Source organism: Porites lutea, chromosome 9, assembly GCF_958299795.1.
Source record: "Porites lutea chromosome 9, jaPorLute2.1, whole genome shotgun sequence".
Lineage (NCBI taxonomy): Eukaryota > Metazoa > Cnidaria > Anthozoa > Scleractinia > Poritidae > Porites > Porites lutea.
Window position 1 is genome coordinate 15,196,637 of NC_133209.1, and position 18,548 is coordinate 15,215,184.

The window sequence follows — 18,548 nt, forward strand, 5'->3', positions numbered from 1 at the left end:
CCCGTCTTGTTTTAACTGACTTTTAAGAAAAATGCTACCAAAGGCACTGAATTGATAAAAGAAATGTGAAAGTGTTGGTTTGTCCTTTTATCTTTTAATTGGAACGGCTGACAAATATAATTTGGAGTATAAGTGCCAATAGTGATGATAGCGGAGGAGTAAACAAAAGTATTAGCACTTTAAAACGATTTGTAAAGAATATTCTCATGAGAGCGTGGAACTGCAAACAAGCCACTAATCCCCTTGCCTAATTGAATATCGATTTCATGCTGTAAACACTTAATTCGTAGTAAGCACAGAGCAGAGGAGATATATTTGAAACAAGCGCGAAATACACAAACCATTGCTTGTTTAAAAACTGTAAAAAACGAAACGAGAAGTGGAAATGAAACTTTCCTATTGTAGTTTACCGCGTCTTTATCAAGAAAGAACAGGGCGCAAAGAGACTTCTGGGAAAAAGGAACCTTCCAGAAATATTGCAGGTTTGTAGAAGACAAATAGTTATTTGCAGCTAGTTTCGCAATCAGTTAGTGAATTCAACTATGTGATCCATGGATTTAAATGACAAGTCCATCGACTGCGGCTGAAAACGAAGAGCGATTGAGCCGACTGCGGACAATAGTACGCAAACTACATTGTACAGTATACTATTATGAGCTGTTCAGCTACCAGTTAGTAAATCGGCGACCTTACAAGACCACGTTTATTTATAAACCTCCATTAGTCATGAGCCATCCTCGGTTCTCATGCGCCCTAGATAAGGTGTTTTCCAGCCAGGACTCTTGGATGGATACATGCCGCATAGGGTGCAACCTAGCTTGAACTCAAGTGGTATTTCCATCCCTCGTTTTCGTTCATTTTTGTGTGCAGCAACCTTCGAGTTTGACTGAAGCGATCTTTACTGTACATAGTAACACGCCGAAAAGATTTGCTTTAGACTTCCTTATGTCAACCACACTAGCCTGCGCAAGAGGTGTTATCAGTTTTCGTGTTTTTCAAGTGAATTAAGGCAAGTGCGATCGCGCGTTTCTTGCGCTCCACGTCCACTTCGCGCTTGCCTTCGCGTCGCCTGTTCTGCAGGCTGCAACCATGCAAACAGGATCCTCTCGACGATGTTATCATGAAAGCCGATCGCCAGATAAAACCGTCACAATGCATTACAGACATGAAGAAGTTATTCCCGAAACTACTGTTTTCTTTACAGTATCTTTAAGTACTTTTGATGTAATTTATCACTCACGATGCTGTGGCATAGAAGGTCGTTGACCGAAACGTTGCATAAGTGATTGTGGGTTCCACTGGTCGAAATTTATAGCCAGCGGGTTAATTGGAGGTACTTCCGTTCACTATTTTTTCTTTTTAATCAGGTATGGGGTGTTTTCGCCTGGCCTAAAAATAAAAACCGGTAAATGCTTCTGAAAAGGGTATGTTTTTCGGAGCAAGAGCCATAATCCGGATCATGGCTCCTGTTTCGGAGTCCTGACTCTTAAACAGGGAATGCTATTTGACCATTTATAGTGTGTTTTCAGCAAAGAGTCTTTCTGGACCGGAAGCCTTGAACAGGGTGTAAGCGTTGGCGGTGAGGGGATGATCTTCATGTTGGCTACAAGCATTTTTTCTTTTAATGATACGTATTCTGTATAAAGAGTTTATTCTGTTTGCTAAATAAAATGGGTCAAGGTCATGAAAAGATAAGGCCAATCTTCTTAAACAGTGTATGCAAATGAATGGCGCTTGCCTTTTTTGAAGCCCTCGGGAGCACACCACTACCAAAACTTCGCTTAAAGACTACCCCCACCCTCACCCCAAACAATTTCGTCCACGCAGGGGTGGTGAAACCTCTCGCCATTCTTTCTATAGCCCTGCACCCCCAGAAACAGCTGCATAAGTCGATTATCAGTACAATTGACGTCAAACATCCTCCATTTATGATCAACGCTAGCTGGTAACGGAGAATTAGTCGAGGGGTTAGGCCAATCCGAAAAATAAAAGAAATATTTTCATCGAGTAATTATTCTGAGTAGCAGCTAAATATTCTGTAATTCAAAACTCTTTTCCAGCTGTATGTAAAGTCGAATTACCTTCAATACTACCCAATTCTTTGAGGGACAATCATGAAGCAAAAAGCAAAACGAGAGACTTCATTCAAGGTAGGGTATTGAAATTTTCTCGTAATTCCATTGGATGTACCATTTCAGCCTATTCATGGTCATCTCTAAAGCTATCTTATACATAATTATATAGGCGACAAAATGGGCACTACATTGCCGAAAGTGCAGTCTCCGCCAGTTGCTCGCATGACTACCACTTTTAGAGAGAGTTATCGGGGTATGTACGGTCCTCCTGCACCAAGTACGAAGTAAGTATGTGTAAACAAACTGACTCTGTTAGTATGTATCAACTGCTTACAGGCCGTTGGTCTAAATTTAAGGCCAATTTTTTTTCTTTTTTTGGCGAAGTCGACGTAAAAGAACGCAAAAAGAACGTGCGGGCGGTCAATATGAGAACCCTATTGACCGGACAAGTTTGGTCAATAAAGGATTTCTTAATATATGACCGAAAAGAAAACTTTTTCTTGAGCTCCGGTAGCCAATCAGAACGCAGGATTCAGATCATCTTGTCCTCTCGCCGATTCAGCCACGTAATAAGTCAGGTTATAGAGCGTTTTCAGTCACGTGGCCAGCAGCCATGGAAGGAGAAATCTAATGAGACAAATTAAAAGAAAGCCTGAGTTCAATACTCAATGGACTGGTTTGGGACACCAATATACTAATATTGCTAAAGTAAATAAAATGCCATGCCAATAGTGAGAACGGCCAAAATAAAAACTAATTGACAGAAAGCATTAAATTTTTTCTTCAATCTTTTTGTAGACGTATAGAGGCAATGCCTGCTCCTCACAAAGTGGGATCTTCCTCTTACAGTATGGATTTTGGGCCCAAGCCATTGAGGCAGCGCACGGCACCAAAAGTTCGTCAAGGAAATATCCTAAACTCGTATCCCGGGAACGTTTTATACCCATATACATTACCAGAGCAGGTAGGTGATAGATTGAGACTACAATATGTTCGTCCCCAGTTGTCCATTTGGGATAAAGTATGCGTTATTTGTACAGATTCATCTTATCCATCTTACCATACATTCATAAATCATCAGACCAGGCTTGAAATACATTACATGTCCCTATACTAGTAGTACCTTCTGGTATGCTCTATAACTTTGACGCTAGAAGCCACAAAACTTGCTAACTGCTGATCGTCCTAACAGACCTTTTTTGAAAGATGCAGGCTAAATTTGTTAAAATTGAGCAATGGCTGAAAATGTAGTGATGTAGTAGTTAAAGGCTGTGGTTCAATTCCAGTAGTTTCTTCGTCTATACCAGGCTCTCAGTGGGACTAGAGTGGTACGGATGTAGCAAAAAAACAAGACAAAACAAGCAAAAATAACGCTACGTTCACATAAAACCGGATAGCTCTTGTGCCGGCACCGGACGGGATTGATTTGTTCACCCAAAAGAACGGTGATTTCGGCGCGATTTCTGTAACGGAGCGTGGCTGCGCTGCGCCGCGCCGATCTCGGAAGTGGAGAGTCACGTATTGGATAGGTTCTGTGCCACACTTAAGTGCAGCGTGAACAGGTATTTGGACCGTAGTGGAAGTAAATAAGTAGGAGCGAGGTCTGAAATGCACTGAAACGGAAGTAAAGATTCAGGGGTTAGGAACAAGTTCGCTGCGATTCAGGCTGGGACTCGGTTCTGTTAATTGTGTCATTGCAGTGGGCGGAGTTGTCTGATGAGCCGCTGCTCTCGTCTACTTCATTATTTCTCCTCAATTCAGAGGTCACGTACTCAAAGAAATCTTATGTCCTCAGAAATAAGACCAGAGGCCTTTAAACCGATGTTCTGACATCCGTTTTATGACCGGTGTAGCCTAGTCTGGGGAGGAGCGTTGCGTAACGATCACTACAAACGGCTGTGTAGCAGACTAGGTGTAGCCAAGCTGCAGCTGAAGATAGTTAGGTTTATAACACCCTACTGCGTCAGTATAATTCTTAATATCGTACTCAGCTTCGTCCAATAATTGCTAATTACTACGTTCGCGACCAAACTTTGTGTTTACTTCATTACAAGAGTGACTTTGTTTAGGAGCCCATGAGCAGGAGCAAGCAGTTTCCATGCGCTCGTGTCACGGCGTTTTCACGGACCAGTTTATTTTTAGAACGGTTTTTGTGCCAATTTTGAATATCTTTTAAATTCCACGAACCAGTTAACAAAACCTACAGACCTAAAAATGATATTTTAGATTTCCTTTTTGATATCTTATACTTTGAGTGCGTTCATAGACATGGTGGAGATTCTATTTTCGCGGGAAAAAGTGTCCTAAAATGTTTCTAAAAATAAACTGGTCCGTAAAAACGCCGGGTTATGGGCTCTTGCTTTGTTACATTTATGACCAGTTATTAGTGCCTTGGGAGAGAGAATTGTAAATATTTATATTGTCTGTCGCTCATATGCTTTGTTAGCTGTGAACTTGCTATTCTTGACATTTTGCCCTTTGTTTGAAGGTAATTACTATATGGAAACCGTTTCCAGTGGAGAAGTCAGACAGTGTTCAAACAGATGAAATATTATCCCGTCTTGTTAGCAAGATGTACCGCACTTCATACCAGTTGGATTATACAAAGTCAGGAACTCCTGTCATTCCAGACTAACAACCCACTCTCCCGTGAAGTAAATAATTACCCTGTATACACCAATACAAAGGATAATAATTGACAAGCTAGATCCTCGCATTGCTCCTCTATCCACTTCTTTCGCATTACCAATTACCCCCACCCCCCCCCCAAAAAAAAAGTAAATAAAATTTGAAAACCACTGTTTCCAACTTTCTCCTAAGTATTACAATGGTCGGTAGAAAAGGAAAACAACGCTTATGCAAAATTGTTAGGGAGTAGTGAGAGAGGGGGGATGAACAAGTGGGTTATGGGCAATGCGAGAGTGGCGATTCCCTTTCCCTATTAACCGGCATTGGTGACCGCGTACGTTTCCGAGACGAAACGCTCCGCCCACTTGATTCCAAACATTTTTGCCGCCGAGGACCGAGTTAACGTCGAAACTAATCGGAATAGGAAGTCGAGTGCCAAACCAATAGACAGAGTTTTGGAAAGTAACTTTTCTTAGCTAGAGTTTACTGAGTAAGCTACGTTGGTGTGACTGTGTTGTAAGAAGTTATTGGAGAGCTACACTTCAAGGACTATGACAACTACGAGGATAAAATTTAACTTAAAGCGACCTTGTTTGGTTATGTTTATATTTTTGTCTTTAATTTAACCCTGTGGAACAATGCATATCTTCCTTCCTGGACCAATAAAGCTTTCCGTTTAAGTTAATAAATTGGTAAGCAACAACGTCAGAAAAGATAGATCTTTCCGGCGATACCTAGTTTTGGATACTCTGCCCAATCCTGACAGAGTTACACTCCCAAAAAAGGTAACACTTTGGGGAAAAAATCCACTGCCAATTTCGCTGTTTACGTACTACTCTTGAAACTTAAAATTGTCCCTTTCCTAAAAAGTTAGCCAGCCGCAATTCTGATGCAAAAGAAAGACGATAAAGTGGGCAACAAAACCGCCAATAAAGAAGAAAAAAAGAAAGGAAAAAAAAAGAGCGAGAGAGAAAGATCAAAATAGATTCGCAATTCTAAATTTTGGCTTTTGCGAATGCGTGAAAACAAAAAAGCTGTTTAATTACGTCAGATTTAGTCGGAAGACATGCACTTTTTCCTGCAAAACTCGTTTTTAGCCATTCTTATGCTAATTAGCCGAACTGTGACCAGTCCAAAGAAGGGGAATTGGTGAAACATGCGGTTTTTTCGCTACGCGCCGGCCGTTATAGAAGGGTTAATAGGGAGCTTAAACAACAACGATGGCGACGGCAACGAAAACGTCACTTAAAAAGTGGATTCCTGCTGCTTCAAACTTTATTAAGCTTATTTCATCTCGTTTACTTCGTCAAATTTTGGCAAACCCTTTTTTGAGTTGAATTCTAGAGGACTGTATGTATCAAAGTTCCGGAAACGAAAAAGAAAGTTGTACATTTCTCTACCGTCGTTGCACGACTACAACGTGAAACTACCAAATTTCACGTTTTGTCGAGGACGGGAAAAAAAGACAACAACTTTCTTTTTCATTTCCTGAACTTTGATGCAGTTCTTTAATATTCAACTTCAAAAAACTTGCCAACATTTGACGAATTAAACGAGGTGGAATAACCGCGATAAAGTTTGAGGCAGGGCAAATTCACTTTTTAAGTGACGTTTTCGTAGCCGTCGCCGTTGCGTAAACTCCCTAATAAAACAGGAGAATTTGGATCTCGTCATTTTATATTAAAAGTTCATCTTGTGATCAGACCTTTCTTTCGGGACAAGGCTAAAAGAAAAAGCTTGAGCAACCCGTTTCCGTTTCTCCTCTCCTCCTCTTACGCTTTTTCGCCTCCACACCCCCATTTGTCCACATAAGAAAGCCTGTATTGTAGAGGCTTGTTAAGGCATGATCTCGATTTTATACATGCAAGTCTTCACTGCTTATCAAGCCAGAATAACATGGCAAAATCGTTTTTTGGTTATTGAATCAATTTTCTGTTGATAGTGTTTGAAGAACATCATTATTTTCATATTTATAAAACTATTCAGAACAGATAACTTTATAGCACACTATCAATTTTATCATTAGTAATTTTATAACAATACTTGAAAACCATAAACTGGTGTCGTCGAGGCGTGAAGTCTTAATTAGTATAGCGCTATTACAAAGACAGACGTTAAGAGAACAAAATCAGCCTGAAGCCCCCAAAAGATGTGTTCTTTTAGGCGGGTTTTTACTGTATCCCTACCCTCTCGTATACTCCAACGAGTAAAATGCCTACCCTTTCATATACCTGAAGCTTGAAAAAGGTACCCCTTTCGGGCGGAACCTTCCCGTACAGGCCATTATAGGGAATACTCCCCCCACCCCGCTTGGGATTGATTGCTCTCAGTTTAAGTACTGATTAATTGGTAATAAATTTGGAATAAGCTTAACAGTCTGGGACTGTTCTGTTATTGCCACTTATGCTCAGGGCAAGACCATGGTTTCTGTTCTCCATGCGAACGGCGAACCTCATCAGCTGCCACACTGGATCTGTTCTGAGTTGCTTTTACAAGGGCAATTCTAGTTGTTCTGTGCCGTGTGAGAACCGTAAATCCCCGTTCTGTCTAGGTGAGCTTTGACCTTACACAAATAGTGAAATCAGACCCGCGTCGAGGATAGAAATTCTAGTACTTGTCACAAATCACCACCTCAAATCCAACTTTCTGGAGGTTCTGAGCTAAAACTTCGAAACTTCACTCTTGCAGTCCTTCCTTTTAGACGTATTAACAATTTCAGCTGGGGTTATTAATTCACTAGGATGAAAGAAAATTAGAGGAACCAAGAACAAAAGAACAGATCGTATAAACCATACAAGAAAACACACTGCAATTTATTACAATACAAAGTTTCAAAGCTTCCTTAATATTGGAACAGCAAATGAAAACACTACAAAAACAACTGTTTTTACTATGTAACTCAGCTCGTCTTATGTTAAATAGTGCGGTCAAACACATCCACGAAAAGTAGAGAGTTTTTTGCCTGCTGGAATGGATAATAGCGACCACAATGTTATTATGTCCATCAGCCTTACGCCCACAAATCAATTAACGACTAGAGAAAGATTTGGCAGTTGAGAGGGCAATCCTATGTTTTCCAGAAAAAAATGATGTACAGCCACTGGATATTGATTAATCCAGTGAATAACGCTGTACACCATTAACCAGGGCCTGGATTTATGTTTGTCAGGATGATTTTAGGTAATTATATACAGCGGTGTCATGAAATCATAGCTCTCTATTACACCACTCTAATTGCGCTAAGTTCCACAAAATATGACGTGCGCAAACAATTTGTATTTTGTAATTCGGTTTAAGCTAAATAAACCATATTTACTTCCTATTTTAGTATGACTGTAAACTGGCCAATGACGACCCAGGTCACGAGAAACTTGTGACTGTAGGGCTTCCTTGTAGTCCTTTATCCCATAACTATTAATTAACGCATTAAAAGGATCTCTGATGGGCCAAATCTGTATGTCAGTTCATTGTTTTAATGTTTTGCTCCCAGGATCTGCTTGCAGCATAACACAGTCAACCCTCTCTAAGACAGACACCTTTAGGACTGACACAACGTGTCCGTCTTAGAGAAATGGTTGTCTTATAGAGAGTCAACTAAAAGGAGTAAAGAAAGGCAGCGACCAACTCTAGGTGTCCATTTTACAAAAGTGTTTGTCATATAAGAGGTGTCCGTTAAGAGAGAGTCGACTGTGCTTGCAGTTAGTATTTTCTAGTAAATAATATAACAAGACTACCAAAGAATTGTGCTCTCCATGCAAAGAAACTCAATGTTTACTAATTTTAACCTGGGTTTCTCTCTCTTACGTTAAAAAGTATTTCCTTGGATAATTTCCTCTTTACTTTTTAAAGCATCCGATCATCAAATTGTTGACAAAACGAATTTGACGGAACTTGCTTTTCAAGTTTCATATCTGAATACATATTTGGCAGTAACCCTGGGTTATGTTAACCCTGATTTGAACAACCAGGTCCTGGGCAAAAATATTCCTTTACTTTGGTTTGTAGAATGTATAAGGAAAATTTGTTAAAATAATTAAAACTTTCCGGAAACATCCAGGAAGTAGCAAATATATTTTTAAAGCATAAAAATAGTCTTAACGTAGAAATTCAACAATATCTCGAAACAGATTTTTTACAACCTTCGCACAGCAGGGAAAGGCACCCAAACTTCAAGTCACGCAGAGCATTTCCAAAGAAAACTTGAATAAGGGCTGAAATTAGATTAAGAGCTGTCGCCATTGTGACGTCACTGTCAAAATTTGGTTTATGTGTAATCCATGTGTTAGTACCTGGTAAGGTATAAGATGTCCAAAGATGTAAGATATGTCTACCAAAACACTGGGTTAAACCATGTTAAGAACTGAAAAATTACTTACAAGAAAGAAGGCGTGAAAAAACCGAAAGGTTTCTTGACATTACAAGCCATCTTCATGTACACGTCTCATATGATTTTCATAGTGCCGATGAAGAAGATCCTCACTTCCCATCTCCTCTAGACAAATCCAACAGCTGTGTTTCCCAGTGATGGCTAATTGAGGGACTACCATACCACTGCATCCAGTCTCGCTCTGGGTCAGTGAGTTGTTTGTCCTAATATCCAGTCTTTCAGTTCCTGCTTGCTTACGCTTACAACGAAAACTTTTAGAAGGACACTCCTTTCTGTGCCGATTACGAGACTTTGCTTTCGTGTGGAGTTCTTCATGTTTCCTAAGATTTCCTTTTTGATTAAAACACTTGCCACACTGTTTACATTCATATGGGTTTTCTCCAGTGTGAATTCTTTCATGAATCCTTAGGTGTCCTGTTCGCCTATAACACTTGCCACAGTGTTTACACTCATATGGCTTCTCTCCCGTGTGCACTCTTTCATGAACCCTTAGGGAACTTGACTGACTGAAACACTTGCCACAATGTTTACATTCATAAGGTCTCTCCCCAGTGTGTAATTTTTCATGACTCCTAAGACCTACTGAGGTGCTAAAACACTTAGCACACTCTTGACATTCATAAGGCTTCTCTCCAGTGTGAACTCTTGCATGAATTTTTAGGTATCCTGCTTGGCCAAAACACTTGCCACACCGTTTGCATTCATAAGGCTTCTCTCTAGTGTGAACTCGTGCATGAATTTTTAGGTATCCTGCTTGGCCAAAACACTTGCCACACCGTTTGCATTCATAAGGCTTCTCTCTGGTGTGAACTCTTTCATGCCTCCTTAGGGTTACCGCTTGGCCAAAACTTTTCCCACACTGTTTACATTCATAAGGCTTCACCCCAGTGTGAACTCTTTCATGATTCCTTAGGTGTCCTATTTGGCCAAAACACATACCACACTGTTTACATTCATATGGCCTCTCCCCAGTGTGAACTCTTGCATGACTCCTTAAGGCTCCTGAATGGCTAAAATACTTGCCACACCGTTTACATTCATAAGGCTTCTCTCCAGTGTGAATCCTTTCATGAGACTTTAGGTCTCCCGATGTGCGACAACACATACCACACTGTTTACATTCATATGGTTTTTCCCCACTGTGAACTCTTTCATGAATTTTTAGGTTTCCTGCTTGGCCAAAACACTTGCCACACTGTTTGCATTCATAAGGCTTCTCTCCAGTGTGAATCCTTTCATGACTCCTTAAGTGTTGCGCTAAGCTAAAACACTTGCCACATTGTTTACATTCATAAGGCTTCTCTCCGGTGTGTACTCTTCCATGTTTCCTTAGGTCTCCTGCACCACGAAAACATTTCCCACACTGTTTACATTCATAAGGCTTCTCCCCACTGTGAACTCTTTTGTGTTTCCTAAGGTATCCTGCTTGGCTAAACCACTTAATGCCACACTGCTTGCACGTTGAGGACATGGAGTGCAACTTCCTTTAATCAATCAATCCTATTGTCATAAAAAATAGCTGTCAAGGCTTATGTTTCTCAAACTCATTAGTAAATGCTTGTTTTTCTAAAGTACAAACATTAACCACAAAGGACTGCAAAGGACTGCAAACAAAAATCCCGAAGAACGTAGGATCTATAAAGACCTGATCAGCAAAAATAATAATGTAGACATATTAAATTCTGCAAGCAGAATACTGCAATGCTGATGGTACTACGTGAAAACTAACTCTGCAAGACATCAACACGACACCGAAAGAACTCAAAACAGAGCAGGATTGTAGCCATAGATGTCTTGCAGAGTTAACGTGAAAGGCACACCAACATTACCACAAACAGGAAATTGTACAAGTTTGTTCAGTTGTTGTGCGGCCAGGTAGACCATATGAATCTGGGAGGAATACTTTAGTACTTTACATCCTGTAGTACTAAGTAGCGTAACATAAGCACTCGAAAAAAAATTGAGCAACCTTTTCCTGTAAATTTAACCAAATGCATCTTTTCATGCACAGCTATGAAGCCCTGCTCTCCACACATTTTAACATACGTTTATCCAAAGTATTATGACGCCGCATAAGAAATGAAACCAATCATCTGTACAGTTTTTTCCATGTTTAATGCTGTCTTGGCCAAGTTGATTATTTTCAGGATATTTATTCTTGAAACCAAGCTGCATTATGTTTCCTTTAACGATTAAAATCTTCAAAGACTGCCGAAATATATTTGACTCATATTATATTATTCTACTCAATAAAACAATACATGTATATATCTAATTATTTTGTCAACTAGCTTCCGCCAATTTTATTCCCTAACACTATTGTTTGTACTTAAGTTACATATCTTTACTACATAAAATATGCTTCAACAACTATGACTCATAAGCAGCAAGTATGTACATCACGTTGTTCACTTAATTCATGATAAAGATAAAGATCTGTTGAACTTTGTAACCAAGAGAATAAAGGTGGGTTACAGGATTAACTTACCTGGTACAGCTTTCAAAAAAAATAAGCTGCCTTTTAAACTTCTAAAACCACTATTCATTTATAGGCCGCATACTCCAGAATTAAAGTCCATATCTAAATTTCAATTACTGTTTCATTGGATGCAACTCATAAATTAAGAAACATGTGCATTGTACCATTTACAATCACCAAATTGGGTCAGAAAGGTCTTGAAGCAGTACCCACTCTAACCTATGCACCCTTAAACAGTTGCATCACTGTTCTCAGTGTTTGAATCATGGAGATATTTCAATGTTATGCTTCTAAACACCTTTTGTATTTACAGATGAAAAAATTGTGAAGAATCAAGATGGCGATCTCAAAGTACCCTTGTTTAACCTTAAGCAAATAGGTCATATTTAGATGCCAAAATCTCGTTGGTTCCTGAGCATCAACTCATAGTACAACCTCATCATCAACCATAGTACAACCTCATTGGCCCCTGCGACAGACATCCGAATGCACAAGCCACGAGGCCACAAAGCTACATATGCTCAAACCACTGACATACAGTGTATGAGCTATTTTGAATAAATGGTAGTTAGCACAAGTTTAGGCTATTTAGGTTCTTAAATAGGTTATTATTTTCTGAAGAAAAAAAATACAGTATAGCAAAGAGTATTTAGTTGTTCAGCTTACTCCTCATAAAAAATCTGCATACTAAATTAGAAGTTTTGTAAAAATGAATAAATTAAGAAGAACTAAAGCATTGATGTCAAGAAGTTTGAGATCCTTCCTCCAAAGAGGACTCTGGCTTAATGTATCTTATTTGCCCAGGGGGACAGATTTTTTCATACATTATTTTTAGAAAATAAGAACATGCTTCAAATTTTAGGCTAACAGGTTCTTATATAGAGGGGGTGATACTGGCAAATTTTACGTGTAGCCTAGGTAACAGGTTCTTAAAATCCAGGGCCCAGTTGTTCAAAGGCCGATTAGGGCTTAACCCGGGATTAAATTTAACCCAGGTTTCTTTTCCTTGTGTTCAAAAGCATTTTCTCGAGTAATTTTCTGTGCTATTTTTAGAGCTTCCAATCATCAACTTGTAGACAAAAAGAATTAAAACTGAAAGGCTTTCTAAGCTTTCATATCTGAATTCAAATATCGCACTAACCCTGGGTTATCTTAACCCAGCTTTGAACAACTCGGCCCAGGTTCTTAGTCACAGGGTTTCACTCTATTCTATTCATACAAATGTCATATCATAGGCAGCAAGTACATGCAGGCAAGTTTCGTATTCCTGGGTAACCTAGGATGAGTGCTTGTTCCCATGTGAAAGCAATGCTAATGCGGGGCAAATTCTGGGCGGAACACAAACAAACATGAGAAAACTCCTGCTCAGATGCTGGAAAACGAAGAAAATCTTAAACATTTTAATGTCTCAGTGGGTTTAAAACTGACTAACAGGCCTAAAAAATCATTGTTTTCATGAACAAAGGGGAGATCAGCTCATCGTCACTGAGAAAAATAACAAGCCTAACCAGAAATTAAACAAAAGAGTGGTTGGTGTGTGAGTGTGAGTTTTATTTCCAGTGATCAATAAAACTTCTTTTAAAGGATACCTTTCACTGACCTGGACATGTATGGATAGGAAGCCTGCAATTAAGTTAAAACACATTCTCAGTTGACATTTTCTAACCAAGTGGATGAAAAATCTTATGCCTTTGAAATAAACCGAACAAGTACATTCAGTGAATAAACATCAAGATGGGCTGAAGCTCTGCATACATTCCTTGTACTGCAATTAAGTTAAATAAGTCTGAAAAAAGATGGCTTAAGGTGGCTTACTACAGTTTTTTTCCCAATAACAATGTGCGTGATGCACACAATAAACAAGCCACGCAAGATCTCTCAAGCAAACAAAACTTATGCCAGCAAGACAAGGAAAACCTGAAGATCAAAAAATATGAAAACCTTCTGTAAAAAATTCCTTGTTATGCTGGGGTTTCTAAGAAGTAATTTTGTAGCAAACTTTTTCAATATTTAGGTTCAGAAAATGTGAGTAAAACTTTTTTATTTTACTGCAGTATCTGTTCTAGTTTATGATTTTTAAAATACAACAGTCACTTTTGCAATGAAAATACTAACATGCACTTGAAACAGATGAGAAAAAAATGTACTTAAAATGATTCGACTTCCAGATGAAGAAACAAAGGAACACAACCAGACTACATGTAGAAAAGGTTTGGTTTTTCAATCTGCTTTACAAGTTATCATCAATAAATCCTAAATGTGTGAAATCTAAAAATTTTGTGTATGTGAAAATAAAGGTTTCTTTAATGCCTCGGTTCTAAGAAGAATAAAGCTAAGCCATATATCGGTCAACACTGCCTCTGACAGAGTATGTGATAAACAAAAGAATTAATTTGGCCTGTTGAAGCAGACACAAAAACAGACGTACATCAGTACCTTTATATCTCCCATGAGACTTCTGACTGGCGAGAATGAGCAATGACTTTGTTCACAAAAAATTGTCGAGAAGTCTTTCTCTGAAGGCGGTTTGCTGCGATGCAGTTTGCACACATTAATACTCAGAGAAACTCTGTAGCGATTTTGTTAACAAATAAATTATCTTTCATGTTCCAAAGCAAAAGTCCCCATGAACAAACAAGTCCTCACTGATAGAGCAAAATATTGTTAACTACCTTAATATGGAGACACAAAGCTCCAGTTGACTTTTAACGTAAGAATAATTCTTTGTTTTCACTGTCACGCAATAAACATGGCACAAAAAAATAAATTGGAAGCTGTGCAGTGGAAGAAGCCAAGAAAATGTAATGTTATAAACGACTAACATAAACAATTTGTCCAAATCTCAGGTCTTTGTGGCCCAAAGTTTCTGAGTTATTTGCCGAAACATTTCATGCACCTTTGTAGAGCCTTGTTATGGAGACACCATATTGGTGGACAGAAACTGTCCACCAATATGGCCGCCGGAAATCAACGAAAACATCTGGAGTTCACTTTTTGTATAAAAGCTCTTCCTTTTCACTCAAGAGCTAGCATACATGTGCATAAACACATCTTTTAATACTTGAAATGGGAAAACTGCTGAAAATCAAGAGAAAAGACTTTTTTCAAATTGCTGTATTTTCGAAATGAAACATGCTTCGGGGCTGGAAACTTGTATAAAGATTTATTTCTATTTATCTTCAACCTAGTGTGAATCAGAATTCGTAAAAACTCGCTTTTTTGACGTTGCAATATGATGACATCACTGTTAAAACCATCAATAGTTGTCTTTCATGCTAAAATTATCCATACCATGCGAAGAAGACAAAAATTAATGCTCTTCGGTTTCACAAGTGAAGCAGTATTATCATCCACAAATCGAGAATGAAGTGAGGTTTAAAAAATCCAATTAAATGTCACCATATTCCCTTTTCAGAACTTTTCAGTGGTGAATGTTCAGTTGTGGTATCCCCCGGCATAGTCATTCGATAATATCAATAATCGATAACATTCGATAACAATCGATAAAAATCGATTAATTTTTTCGAAATTCGATAAAATTCGATAAAAGAGTTCAGTGTGAGTAATCGATAATTATCGATTTTTGAATTAGGGTTATCGATAAATATCGAATTTATTGTACCAATTTTCGACATGGAAACACCAAAAGATATTAAAGAGCTCGCAGAGACACTTATAACAACTTCCCTGTTCGTTCATCTCTTCAACAAACTTTTAGTAATACTCAGCGTTTGTTCTATTTGAAATCCGCTATAGATCCCTAGTTGATTATTCCACTGTTTATTTATTTACTGATGCAACACAATCGCATGCTTGTTGCTCTTTCACCCAGTCTTGAAAGGGAAAGATTTTCGTGATTTTTTGAGTAAAGATGTGAACAAATCATCTAGACGCCCTCGGGCTCGTAATCTTAATGTTACGTAAAAAGCAATAGCTTGTGATAGAGAGCAAAAACCAACGATAATAATATTTATTGTCATCCCATACATGCATTGTTTTTTACATGTAATACTATTTGAACATGAACAAAACTCTAACATTAGAGCGGTTTTCATTTGAGTGTCGAAAAGTAATTGGTTTTGCACTTTCTACACGATGCGATTGGCTTAAAAGATTCGCGCCACCTTTTCATCCAATCAGAAGTAAGACCAAAGCCAATTGTGACGCGCTTGCATGCATTTTCCCGCGCTTTGCGTCAGCCACATGTAATTACTTCGAGTTTTGATTGGTTCAATGTATTGTCTGTGTCCTATGTGATTGGCCAGAGTAATTACTTTGGTTTTGGTTTTACGACACTCAAACGAAAACCACTCTATGCTTCATCGACTTTCAAATACTTCGTTTGAACCAACTAAGTTTCAAGGGGTATCCACGCTGTAACCGACCGTGCAAAGATCGGATAGTCCAAAACACATTTTTAGCTTGACAGATAGTGGCCAGACGAGTTTCTCATCCCAGGGCCGTCTAGGAATATAAAAACCTTTTAATTTTGGCGCGAAAGTTCAGAGTTAATTTATAATTTCACATGTGAAAGTACAAAATTGCCATGGCAACCTTCCGTACGTCTCCAAGATGGCGACGAAGATTAATGTTGTGAATGAAAATGTGACGAATTGTTGATGTCAGGGCAGTGAAAGACGCTTTAGAAAACCTAAACACACGAGAGAGCTCATCAAGAAGGATTCGTTTTGTCCAAATCCTTAAATTTTCCCGAGCCTTTAGCTCGTGCACTTTAGTTTACTTCATACAGCGAAGACGGTCCCCTGGTATAAACGAAAGCTTGCGGTTAAAAGCTCACTATTTTGCCTAAATCCTAACACTTACATTATTCCAAGATGTATATTAAATGTACCGACAATCTTTACTTACCTCTAGTAGTCAGCAGAATTTTGCAATCTCAAGCTAAACAGTCAACACATCAACTAAGGCGAAACAAGCGCTTTCTAAATAATGCTTAGTCTGCCTCGGACAACAATAACCGTGTCCCCAGCTGCTCTGCGGTAGCCTCAGTCTAGTCAAATTGTGGTTCAACAAATAGAGTACTAAAGCGATGACGTCATAAAAATGAAATTTCTGAAATTATGGGATTTGTCAGGATATTCTGAAAGAACAATGTCCAAGAGACCTACTTACCAAAACTGAGCATTTCGGGGCAAATTGTCTATGAGATTTTAGCTGGTTAAACTCAGAAAACTCCATACAAAACCCTTCCAATTTTTTTTGGGTCGACCCAAAAACAATTTAGAAGGGTTTGTATGGAGTTTTCTAAGCATAACTGGGCTACGATCTCCGAGACAATTTGCCCCGAAATGCTCATTTTTGGTAAGTAGGCCTCTTGGACATTGTTCGTTCAGAATATCCTGACAAATCCCATAATTTCAGGAATTTCATTTTTATGACGTCACACTTTAGTACTCTATTGGTTCAACATCAAACCAACAGAATTTTTTACGCCATTTAATTGTTGGATGGCTGCTAAACAACATACTAAAAATTAGCCAAAATCCTTTCGGTGATAAATGGAAAAAAAATGGCATTGATGATATTCAACTTTCACCACAGGACACCAAATTTCAGCAACATCACAAGCTCAGACAAAGCCATTTGTATCATTGTATGCAGCATTTGCCACCTGGGGGATTCATCAGAGTTCTTAAGATCCGACGACGGCCACGGCAACGAGAAGGTCAAAAAAGCAATAGGTTTAATAACCAAAACAACAACTTTCCACATCACGCTTTTTTGTACCTTTCTTTTCCCTCAGTGCACGACTACTCCGTGAAAATGCCTAATTTCACGTTTTACGGGAGAAGTACACAAGCGACGATGAAATTTTCTCTCTCTTTCTGAAGTTGGATATGGTTCATAGGAATTCAACTTTAGGAGGGTTCAACGACATTTGACAAAGTTAGTGACTTGGAGTAATCGCGATGAAGATTGAAAGAACGCGAATTCACTTTTTCTGGGACGGTTTTGCTGCCGTCACCAACCTGGGATCTTAAGTTCCCTATTTGATACGTAGCCTGCGTAGCGTTTACCCTTACCCTCCCCCTCCCCTTCTTTCATGTTTTCGCTCTCGTTTCATTTTTCGCGCAGCCCAAACCGGAAATCTCGTTCCTAAGACTTTCTTTGCTCCAAAACAAAACAAAACAAAAATTAAAATTAATGTAAATTTTGGTCCTTTTGCCTGAGAAGTGGTTTTTTGAGCGTTTTTGAAGGATTTTGAGTTCGCTGTTTACGGTTCCTCCTATAGAACGACAAGGGTAGAATTAATCTGTTAATCTATTAATCATAACCTTTACAATTTCCTCAAATTTGATTGGTGCATTAACTGCTTTATTTTTCATTAATCATTGTGTAGTGGGTTGTGATTGGACAGTGTAATCGGACAGTTGGCTGTAGTCGGACACCTGTAATCGGACAGTTACATTAGCCAATCACATTAAGTGCACTCAGCTAAATCCACCAATCTCACAAGTTATCAGAATAACCACAGAAACAACCGCTTACCCTACCAAACTAGGGATTTTCCAAAATGAACGAATTTGTAACATTTACACAGTGTCTCCGACAGCCATATTTTCCTTAATTTTTTGACATTTGATATTCAAATGCTCTTTCACCAAAAAAGAATACTTTTTTTTTCTCGGAAATTGTAACGGAAATAATTAATTGGTAATAGGACTGAGTGGAGTCCAATTCGGTCCGTAATCATACGAGTGATTAACAAAATTGTTTACTGTTCCTCTTGTAGAAAGACAAGGGTAGAATCAATCTATTAATCTATTAAGAGAAACAGTAAACAGCAAACTCAAAATCCTTTGAAATCGCTCAAAATACCAGTTCTCAGGTAAAAGGATGACAATTTACCGAAGGTAAGGTAACACTGAAAACGTATATTTAGCTTTAATACATCAGTATACATGCACATGTTTAGGGATATACCGCTACAGATGTACCCTGGTCCCAAAGGATTTTT

The 18,548-nt window shown here is 38.7% G+C and overlaps 1 pseudogene; it reads right to left on the bottom strand.

The window, feature by feature from the left end:
• Positions 1–7,671: 7,671 nt before the first annotated feature.
• Positions 7,672–18,548, bottom strand: part of LOC140948928 (uncharacterized) — a 68,324-nt pseudogene continuing 57,447 nt past the window's right edge.